This window comes from Elephas maximus, chromosome 8 (genome assembly GCF_024166365.1).
Source record: "Elephas maximus indicus isolate mEleMax1 chromosome 8, mEleMax1 primary haplotype, whole genome shotgun sequence".
Classification (NCBI taxonomy): Eukaryota; Metazoa; Chordata; class Mammalia; order Proboscidea; family Elephantidae; genus Elephas; species Elephas maximus.
Window position 1 is genome coordinate 105,482,141 of NC_064826.1, and position 11,758 is coordinate 105,493,898.

Here is an 11,758-nt window from a genome sequence, read left to right on the forward strand (position 1 = left end):
TGAGCTGATACATACATGTAAGTGTCCATCCTATCCCAGAGCCACCAAATGTTTCAGCCCAAATGCCCACACCCTGGGGTGTCACTGTGTTGGAATTATTCCTGGGACACCTTAGGAAGTTCTACGCCAAAATTACCTCTCAGAGACTTCTTCAGAATCGTGCACAGGCCCAGGGCATTCTGCCTAGGACAGCATCTGAGTCTGAGTAGAGCTCCTATGTGACAGGGCATTTTCTCAGCCCTGTGGATAGTGTGGTAGAATGAGTAGAGAGGCTTTGCAAACAACCAAGATTCAAATTTGGATTTCTCTCTCACTAGCTATGTAAACTTTGGCGGGCTACTTCGAGTTCCTGAGACTGGGTTATCTGACCTAAAAAAGTGAGTAACACTCCTTCATATTGCTGTTGAGAATATTAAAAGAGATGACTGACATATTCAAAGCAGTCCCTGGGTGTTGCAAAACGTTAATGTGCTCAACTATGATTCAAAAAGTTGGAGATTTTAGTCCACCCAGAAGTGCCTCCGAAAAAAGCCCTGGCAATCTACTTCTGAAAAATCAGCCTTTGAAATCCTTCTGGAGCACAGTTCTACTCTGATACACGTGAGGTTGCCAAGAGTTGAAATTGACTCAACAACAACCGGTATTCAAAATAAATAGCACAGCACCTGACACAGAGGAGAGACTCAATCACTGGCATCTGGATAGGAAGTTCAGAACCCCTTTATCTTGATTAAATATTCATAGTTCTATTCCTTCAATTATAAAAAACAATAATGCTTAGTTATTCCAGTGGGACTTCAACTAAGTAAAAAAGAATTGAGATTCATACAAGGCATAAAAATCATCAAAACTCACAGCCTGAGCCAAAAGTGGAGATCTTGTTTGCCACCAAACTACCTAGCAGCCTACTAACTAAAAGACAGGTGAACCTGTTTGAATCTTATCTTCTCTCTTTGCAACACATGAGATGCTAGTGAACAGTGACATGCTTCAAAGCCACATTGAGGAGGAAGGGATCAGCCACAGGACACAGAATCTCTACAGGGAGGATGACTGGTCCCAGATAAAGGTGAGGAACCTGTCCTTTAAGAGCATGGACTTTGCTGGGCAGAGAACACTTCATTTTCAAGCCACAGGTGCACACCACCCTGTGGTGGATATCATAAAATAATATTCAGGTTGGAGATGGATAAGCCTGTTGAAAACGCAATTGGTGCTAAGGGTGTGCCTGGGTGGTAGAATTAGCAGGAAGTGGGCGTCTGGCTGGCTCTAAGCTTGTTATTAATGATGTTGCTGCTGAGCAGGTCAGCCTAAACCAAAACAATTCCCACTGAGTCAGTTCCAATTCATGGTGACTCCATGTCTTTCAGAGCAGAACTCCACTCCATAGGTTTTCAACGGCTGTAATCTTATGGAAGTAGACGGCTAGATCTTTTTTCTGTAGCATTGCTGGCTGGATTTGAACTGCCAACCTTTCAATTAGTAGCTGAGCACAAATCATTTGCACCACCCAGGGACGTGGGCAGGTCAAAGAGCATTTGTAATTCTTTCAGCAAATTTTAATCTCCTAGGAACTGGATTACTGCTTAGATGATGATGGTACTCACAGATGCTATGATGTACTGTCATCATCCGAGAAAGGAGGTGTTTGGATGGAGGCTGTTAGTCTCCTATTGCTACTATAATAAATTACTATAAACTTTGTGGCTTAACACAAAAGAATTTTTTTTTTTTTTCTCTTACAGTTTGGGAGGTCAGAAGTCTGAAATGATCCATACAAGGTTAAAATCAAGGTATTGGCTGTACTGGTTTCTTCAGGAGGCTCAAGGGGAGAATCTGTTCCTTGCTCCTTCTAGCTTCTGGTGGCTCTGGCATTCCTTGGCTTGTGGCAGCATCACCCCAATCTCTGAGTCCATCATCACATTACCTTCTTCTCTTCTGTAATCTAATTTCCTTCTGCCTCCTTCTTACAAGGACACCGTTGGTTATATTTAGGGCCTACTCAGATAATCCAAGATAATGTCCTCATCTCAAGATCCTTAATTTAATCACATCTGTAAAGTCCCTTTTGCTATATAAGGTAACATATTTACAGGTTCCAGGGTTTAGAACCAAGATATCTATGGGAACTCTTATTCAGCCTACAGACGCAGAAAATGAATTTCTGTGGGCTCTGTCTTCAGTGGCCAAAGGGCATATCCAGCGTTGATTCTCTGTTGGGGGTACATCAGTGGACTCCATATAGACTGGGAAGTGGACAGGTGGGTCCAGAAATGAACAGCCTTGAATAATGTTTCCTAAAACCAGAATATGAATTGGGGTGGGAGTGTGATTGTAGATCAAGGGGTTGGATTGTCTGTGAAGACACATCTCCACAATGAACAAAAATAGTTAAAATTAGTGCAGATACATGACCAGTGGAGGAGAATGGATTGAGGGTGCCTTGGTTATGAAAGAGGTCAGGTTCTCAAGAAGACCCAATGAGATGGTATCATAAGATATTTTCAAGAGTCATAAATAATGCAGAAAATCTTTGGGAGTCCTGGACACATCATTGATCTAGGGCTAAGTACTTATTCATTAATTTATTAATTCATACATTCATTCATTCAACAATTACTTATTGAGTGCCTACGGTGCCCCAGGCCTTGGAACACATCAGCCAACAAATATATGAAGATTTATTCCCTCCAGTGGGTCATGGGGGCCGGAACTGGAAGTGCCACATGTAGGGCTAGTAGGGCTTCCATGGACCCATTTTAGGGAACTTGGAATTTGGTAGAACCACAGTTTTTGGGTGTAGCCTTCTTCTTCTGGCACGTGCAGCCTTCTTTTCTGGAGGCTAGCTCTCTGTACTCTCTGCCTCTGGATGCATCTTAGCTAGGAGCTGTTTCAAATAAACATTTGCCTGCTATTTTCCCTGGATTGTTGCCATCACCTATATTATGGACAGAGGTAGCTGAAACCTTAGTCAAGAAGTTTCTTGGATTCCTGAATCTCTATCACCCTTTTCTCTCCAGACTCATGTGACCAATCATCCACTCAGCAGCTTGGAATGACAGGCCATTTATAATGTCAAATTTGAACCATTTGAAAGACATGGCCCACCTCACCTGGAAGTATCTGAACTTCAGGTTTCAGTAACTGGACCTTGTTGTCATATTATACTGGGCCCGTTTAAGGCAGTGCTGATCCAGGCTCCCACATACCAAATGATCTGTCTTCCTAATAGAACCATTGGCCTCCCCCCAATAGCTTTGCGGAGGCCTCTTCCAGGGATAAGAATGGACAGCCACCACATATGGCCATGCAAGGAATGCACCTTATAACTCTGGGGGCACCTTTTGTATCATAGTAAAAATGAAAAGCATCCCCCATATGTGTGCAGTACACAACAATACATGGTGTCCTGAGAGCGAGATCCTAAGCCAAAACACAAGATCATGAGCAAGGAGATGTCAGAGGGTTTTACTCCCAGAGCTAGATCGTCATGTAGTTCTCAGCTGAGGCATTTGCGGACCCAGCCAGGGACTAGATATGTCCCACTGATGCCATGTATCATGATGTGGTCTTAGAGGTAGATGACTGGTAGTGGCAAGGTACAAGGTGGAAGACTGAGTGTAGTAGGCTGATGTTGAGTTCCCAGCTTGTTACCCTCCACAGACTCAGGAGTTTCTGGTAGTGGACTACCTAAAGTCACTTTGTAAAATGAAGAGGGAGCCAATTTCTGGAGGCTGGTAGGGATCCTCATGCTGGGAGAATGAGTGGTAAGACAAGGTCCAAAAAACCAAAGAGGAGTTTCAAATGGGTCACCAAAAGCAGAGAAGCTGGGAGCATAAAGTCAAGAATCTGAAAGCCAAGAAGGAGTGCAAAAGCAGCTAGATGTGCTGAAACACCCTCAAGATTTTCTAAGTGGAACACTTTGAGAACTTTAATCTTGATCACCAGTTCCATTTTCCAGAGGAGAAAACTCATCAGGATGCCAAGACTTGTCAAGCAACGGCAGGGCCAGATCATGCCATCACGTTCCTGAAACCTTCCATTGGAGCACTCATTCTTCTTGTATTCATTAATCAGTCAAAGGAATCACACACTCCTGGGAGAAATGGGCCTGTAGAGAAAGCAGATTGTGTCCGTCAAGTCCTCAACTCCTTTTCCAGGGTCTCTATGGGATTTTTCGTATCTCTCAGTCACCAGCTGACAAGCAGTCCATGCTTCTGGTGAATATCTGATTAATCTGAAGATATTTTAGCCTATATCCCAAATAGGCTCTCAGGTAAGTTTGAAAGTTTGCTAAGCTTGCAAAGTTCTTTTACTTCCCCGACAGTGAGCAGGTAATTGAAGGACAGGCATCCATTTCACATCAGATCTTCGTGTACCTGCTCAGGTGCTTACACCTGGGTCATATGAAGGTTGTGGTCTAGGGTCACTGATGGGAAATTGACAGATGTCAAGTGGGACAAATGACAAGATCTGGCTTATAAATGTTCCTGAGAAAAACAAGGGACAAAGGGAAGTGCTGACTCACAATGTTTTTTAAGTAATTTGGGTGTGTTTCATGACCCTGGATTTCATGGAGTTATTAATACAAAATCCAAGATGAGTGACAACTCCCCAGAAGCTGTGCTGAGAACACTCATGAGAACACACTGATTCTTATTTGCACAAACGTTCCTCAGATGGAGAAATTATGTGGGCATGTTGACTACAAAGGCCTTAGCATACTGGTTGTTGGCAATAACTTCAAGGAGGTGATTTTGACTGTTTTTTTTTTTTCTTCCCTGTCCTGTTCCTTTCCACATCTTGGTTTCTAAGCTTTGAGAATCTCTGGTCTCCAGTGTAACCTAGAAGATCTCCGAGTTTATAAGTGTCAATATAGCTGCCAGTCTAGTTGAGGGTACAAGAGACAGAAGAATGGAAAATGAATAATTTCTTTTATAAGGATCAGCACAAAGCTGGTTTCTCTCAGGCAGAAATTAAGATGTTCCAAATGTCCAACTTTTCCAAGCTGCTGTACCACTCTGTTGCTAACATCAACTACTCCCCCCCCCTCCGTACTCTCCCTCCCATCTTTGGATTCCTTAATTCGCTGCACTGTCTCACAGAACTCATGAACCAAACCACATAAAGGAAACGACTTATGAGGTTGTGGAGGCTGGCAAGACCCAGATTCATGGGTCGGGCATAGGCTTCTCTGGCCAATGTGGCTGGAGGAGTTGACGAACCCAAACCGGCAGTTCAGACTACAGGTTGCTGGCTCACAAGGCTGCGGAAGCTGGCGAATCAGGTCACATGCCAGCCCAAGGGGCTGTGGAGGGCAGCAGATCCCAGTATCTGCAGGTCAGACAGCAGGCCTCTGGGAAGGGAGATCAACTGATCACAAACTAGACTCGGGATCCAGATGTGAACGAGAGAGCCTCACTAGGACACACACATATATCTTAGATGCAGGCCACACCCCAGGGAAGGGCATAACTTTAGTAAGAATGGAGCTTGAGTCATGCCCTTCTGCAAGGCTGTGACCCAAAACACACCTTATACCAATCTTGCCTCATGAACATGCAAAGGTCAGGATTCACAACACATAAAATAGTACCACACAATACTGGGAATCATGGCCTAGCCAAGCTGACACCTAACCCCAATCATAACAGGTTCCATATACCTTATTTGCAAAGTCCCAAAGACCATGTGTGAGTCACAAAGACCATGGCTAGAAAGGCCATATAAAGTACTTCATTGCACCACAGATGGTTCTTAGTGGCTAGAATGGCATGGACATAGGGATGTAACAGGTCACCACCTGAGCATTTGTGAGAATCTAAAGTGACTTACCAAACATTGGTCCAAAAACCAAGACCAGCAGACCCCTAGTTTGACAAAGTGGCTGCTACGCCACTTGTTCTCCATCCTTACGTTAAAACAAACAAAAAAAAATGTTGCCATCAAGTCCATTCTGACTCATGGTGACCCCGTATATGTCAGAGTAGAACTGTGCTCCATAGGGTTTTCAATGGCTGATTTTTGGAAATAAATCATAAGGCCTTTCTTCACGCACAGACAGGTTTCACTGGAGCTTCCAGACTAAGCCTAGGAAGAAAGCCCTGGCAATCTACTGCTAAAAACTAGCCAATGAAAATCCTACGGATCACAGAATATTGTCTGATAGAGTGCTGAAAGATGAACTCCCTAGACTGGATTTTTAGATTTATTAAAATTAATTTTATTGTTTCTTTTTACTTTTTCAATTCAGTTGACCTTTTGGTTAGCAGCCAAACTCTTAACCACTATGCCACCAGGGCTCCAATGTGGCTACTAGAGAATTTAAAATTACATATGTGGCTTGCATTGTATTTCTTTTGGACAACACTGGTTTAGCAAAAGAAGAGACATGTGAGAAAACATTGTGAATAAAGGGCACAAGAGGTAAAGTGACACCTAACATTATTTTGGAGCCCTGGTGGCAAAGTGGTTAAGAGCTCAGGCTGCTAACCAAAAGGTCAGCAATTCAAATCCACCAGCCACTCCTTGGAAACTCTATGGGGCAGTTCCACTCTGTGTTATAACGTCGCTATGAGGCGGCACACAACAACAACGTTACTTTGTTTTTACTATGTACTAGTACTATGCTAAATATTTTACATAAATTATCTCAATTCTGGTCTTGGAAGACCCCCACAGAGTAGGTACTCTTGTTCTCCCCACATTTTTTAAAAGCATTACTGTGGCCTAATCAAAGTCACATAGCCAGTAAGTGTCAGAGCTGGCTCTCCCACTCAGGTTTGCCTGACCTGGAATACTTGCTTTCAACCATTGTGCTATACTTCCATTCATCAGAAGAGGATTAGAAAAGAACCTATACAGAGTTGCTGTCTTTAATATATAAGATTTAATTTCATAAGACACCACCAATCTGTCAGTTTGCTGTACTGTGGTGCCTTGCATGCTGCTACAATGACGGAAGCTATGCCACGGGTATTTCAAATACCAGCGGAGTCATCCATGGTGGACAGCCTTCAGAGGAGCTTCTAGACTAAAACAGACTAGGAAGAAAGGCCTGGTGATCTACTTCTGAAAATTAACCAGTGAAAAGCCTACTTATGGATCACAGTAAAACACTGTCTGCTGCAGTGCTGGAAGATGAGCTTTAGGTTGGAAGACACTCAAAACACCAGGCCTTTGAACCGGTTTACTCCAGTTCAAACCCCTGCTGGGAAATTTGCATTTCCAACAAGTTCCTAGCCTACCCCAATGATTCCACACCAGATATTCGAATCAGAATCTACATTTTAACAAGATCCGCAGGTGATTCTATGTATTCTTATGTAACCAATTCCAACACATATTTTGGGGAACACAACATCAAGCAAAGGAAAAAATTACCCTTCTGGCACAAAACTAAAAACCAAACCCATTGTTGTGCAATTGGTTCTGACTCACAGTGACCCTGTAGGACAGAGCACCCTGTAGGGCGGTATAGAACTGCCCCATAGAATTTCTAAGGAACTGCTGGTGGATTTGAACTACCGACCTTTTGGTTAGCAACTGATCTCTTAACCATTGCACCACCAGGGTTCCCTTTTCTGGCCCAGGTCACAAAAATTCTTATTTTCATCTGAATCACCTGGGGATCTTATTAAAATGTAGATTCTAATTCAGAATATCTGGGGTGGAATCACTGGCATTGGCTGGGAACTTCTTAGAAATGCAAACTTCTCAGCAGGAGTTTGAACCAGAATGGACCGGTTCAAAGCCCTGCAAAATACACAGTGGGTCTGAGCATACCAACTACCGGGAAGATGGTGCAGGACCGGGCAAAGTTTTGTTTTGTTGTACGTCGAGTTGCCATGATTCAGAGCTGACTCCACGGCAGCTAACAAGAGCAATGATTTTGTAAGCTGTCTCTGCTGTTGAATTTTAAGCTAATTTTCTCACGTTCTGGCATCAGTTTCTGGCTGTGACAAAGGAAAAAGCCAGGTACCTCATCGCCACTTTCAGGAACATAACCCATGACTTGTGTCTCTAAGAAAGGTACCTGGGTGGTGCAAATAGTTTAAAGGTTGGCAATTTGAACCTGCTCAAACAGTGAGCCACAGAAGAGAGGTTCTTCATCTGCTTCCATAACAATTAAAGAAAGAAAACCCTATGGAGCAGTTCTCTTCTGCAAAATATGGCGTCACCACGGGTCAGAATCAACTCCACGGCAACAGGTTTGGTTTTTCCTTTCTGTGGGTCCTGAAGGCTGAAGAGAGAGGCAGAAAAGCCACTCCTCCCTGGCCAGCAGGCCACACTTAGCCTTTGCTGGGCCCTGCAGCGTTTGGACCATTTGGATTCTATTTGCATTCCCCTCTGTGCTCCTAGACAGGAACAGGCCTTTTCAAATGGGCTTAGCCCTCTAAATCCACTCAAAATGTCACAAAATTAAATGAATGGTTTCTTAGACACCACGGGGAGTAGAAACCCAATAGCAAAACACTAATGGTTTCCTTTGCAGGAAGCCCCTTTGAGGATAAAAGAATTCATCTAAGAGTCAGATTCTTCCTGGCCTGTGTGTCCGTCTGTCAGATGACAGGCGGTGGGGAAGTCAATAGCACCCTCGCCCCACTCCATCTGTGATCCTGCAGAACAAGAGAAAGGCCAGCCGGGGGGGAGAAAATCCTGATCCTGTGATTTCAATGACAGGGAGGTGAAAAATTATTTGATATCTGAGCTTACTAAAGGCACCCATTCCTTCTGCTCCAAAGATCTTTCCTGCTCAACTGAACAAAAGAGGAGAAAGAAGTTGAGATGCATATTGAGGGAAAGGGGTAGGGGAAAGACAGCAGGCGCAGCAGGCAGAGAGCTGACGACAATGCAGACAAAAGAAAGAACTTCTTAAGATTCTTTCTAAGAAATGGAATTTGCACCGCACTGGTTCTTTTATTAGGACATCACCGCCCCCCCCCCCCCCCCCGATCCCCTTTCTCGATATCTCTCACACCAAGAATCAGGCTCGGAGTTTTAAATCCATGGTGAGAGCACAGATTTGATTGCTACCCTCCAGAAATAACTTCACTTGAGCATCCCTGGCTGGGCAGTGAGAAAGGAAATGTGGCAACGCCAGCCCCCACCCCCAGGGTCCCGGCTCAGACCCTGGCAGGCGTCCACCTTGGTCTTCCTGGAAACAAAATCCTGACCAGGCTTTTGGCAACATTCTCTTTGACAACTGTAATAAAGAGACAAGGCCTGCATTAATTCTAGCCTTTGTGGAGACAACAGACTTCTCACAAGGAGGAGGCGGTATCTTACACTGACTTCAGAGTCCACAATCCAGCATTCAAACCTGCCTTGACTACTAGGCATATGACCCTAGGCAAGTTATCTAAACTCTCTGAGCCTTTGTTTCCTCATCTGGAAAGTGGAAGAAAACAAAACTTAACCTAATAAGGTTGTGTGTGGCTAAAAGAAAATGCATACACATTTCCTGGCTCACAGTAGATGATACTAGAGTATTTTGTGTCTCTAGAAACCACCTCTTAGGTGTAAAGAAAAAAAAATCTTAAGTTAGACTTTTTAAGAGTAAAATACCCTGTTCTATACAAGCTCAAATTGTTCCATCCAGTAATGGTAAAAAAAAAAAAAAAAGTAATAATAATTTGCCTTCTCACCCAGTTGCTGGTTCAGCCCTGTCAGCATTTTGTCTAACAGCATCTTCAAGCTCTGTGTATGTTCAACAAAATTGCTGCTTCAGGATCCCATGATGGACATAACCTCAGGTCATGTGATGACTGAGAAAGATGATCTCGTTTTTACATGTGTGCTGTCCAACATCGTCACCACAAACATGTTGCAGTGCAAAGCTGTGTGACATTAATCTAAACATTACATAATTGGAAACCATAATATTTTAATACAGGAACACTTGAGCTGGAATTACTCATGTAAAAGTTCTAGCCTGTTTGTTCTAAAAGTTGTCACACTACCTTAGACTCACACATTATAAATTTGGTCTCTTCACTTAAACTGTAAACTTGCCAAAGGCATGAAGCCTTTCCAACATCTGTGTGTTTCCTCCAGCATCTGCCATATTTCTTGGCAAACAGAGGTTGCCTAATTAACATTAGTTACTTGACTGAGTGATTGGTTAATTAAAAAAAAAAAACCTTTGCCTTGAGGCTACAGAGGCTAAAATAAAGGGACACTGTTCTCCTCATTTCTTGGAGACCATGCCCAAAGACTGTGAGTGCCATCTTTGTGTGGCAGTCCTGCCATTAAACCTTCCTTGCTCAAGACCAAAATAGCCACAGGGAGAGCGGGTCTGGGAACCTGTGCACCTCACTCTGAACCTCTTGTAAGTACAGCCTCATTTCCCTGCCCTACTCCTCCACCCATGAGCGTGAGCTCCAGGTATGCAGAAACTGCTCAACGAAGCTCAAACACCCACGCAGCACATGTAGGCTGACAAACAGATAGGTCCGGGGTAGCTAACAGGGGCTGATCTCAGAGATTCATGGGAACATCAAGGAAGTTCCAAAACCAGAGAGCTGCAACCCATAGAGACAACAGGCAGGTATCGGATATCAGGGTTATGAGATTGGTTATGGGGCATTCCACCCCAATAATGTGTTGAAAGAGCCACTTGGTCTATAATAACAACCGCTGCTTACTGAGCAAATCGGGGTTTCCCAAAATGGCTAAACAGCCAATGCATCCCAGCTTCTGCATACATGGGAGGTCGCTGCAGGTCCATTCTTCAGTTCCTACTAGGAGCTGTGTCTGAAGTGAGACCAATACTGCCCCCTTATTGAAGCAAGGCTCTCTGCAGATGCTCTGGCTCTAGGGAGGAAAAAAGGAGAACTCAGGTGACTTACAGAGGCTGTCAGTGTCCCACCCAGACCACCTCCCCATTGGTGCACACCCACCTAACTCCAACTGCCATCAGCTGCCTATCTTTGCAAGAGCCCACTTTGCCGATCCAGGAAGTAGGCTGGAAGTGCCATAGGATTCTCCTTCCCCTTGGCCAGCAGCCCTACACATATGACTGAGAGAAGTTGGAATAGAAATGCTTTGACTCTCTCATTAAACCATCGATTGTGGGGTAACTCTGGATCACATGATCTAAACCAGCTCCCAGAGTTCTCCAGTGGGATTAAGCACCATTGTTTCCTGGAATCCTCTTCCAAATAAACCACTTACACTCAGATCCTTGATGCATGTTACTCTTTTTGGGCCCAACACAGAGCACACCTTCACAGCTGGCAAATGCTACAGGGGATGGTCACATGGAAAATAGGGCAAATAGGTGAATATTCTTGTTGTCACAGATGCCCATGTAAATGAAAGCTAGAATGCACAGAGTAATGCAGGCAAGAAGTGCCCAGTCTTCCTTCCTTCCTCCTTAGTGAGCAGGAATGAGGACATACCCCATTACCTTGTGATAAACTATTGAAGTCCTCCAAAAGTCATTATAGCTCTTACACAGTCATTCTTACAGTGGTTCTGTTTCCTTACTGAGTGAAGGAGGACTTCATGGAACCTGTACCGATAAAAAATCGTGATTGGAAGAGCAGCCATAAGAAAGACCATGTCTATGGCTGAGTCCACAGTAGGCAGTGATATACCAACAGATTAATTCACTCATGGGGCTTGAAAAGGGCACTGAGAGCCCAGCCAAGCTGCACTGAGGGAAAGCTTGAGAGTGCTGGATCCATCTGGAGCAGCAGTTCCATGAATGTTAAGAACGTAGGCTTTAGAGATAGAGTGAGTGGTGCAGAGATTT

General features: G+C 44.0%; 1 long non-coding RNA gene across 1 annotated transcript in view; it reads left to right on the top strand.

The window, feature by feature from the left end:
* The window catches only part of LOC126081840 (uncharacterized), a 34,703-nt gene extending 32,172 nt beyond the window's left edge, over positions 1–2,531 (top strand). The window contains exons 3-4 of the long non-coding RNA XR_007518448.1: positions 318–377; positions 1,746–2,531. This is a non-coding gene — a long non-coding RNA (uncharacterized LOC126081840). The remainder of the gene's footprint in view (positions 1–317; positions 378–1,745) is intronic.
* The last annotated feature ends 9,227 nt before the right edge of the window (positions 2,532–11,758 follow it).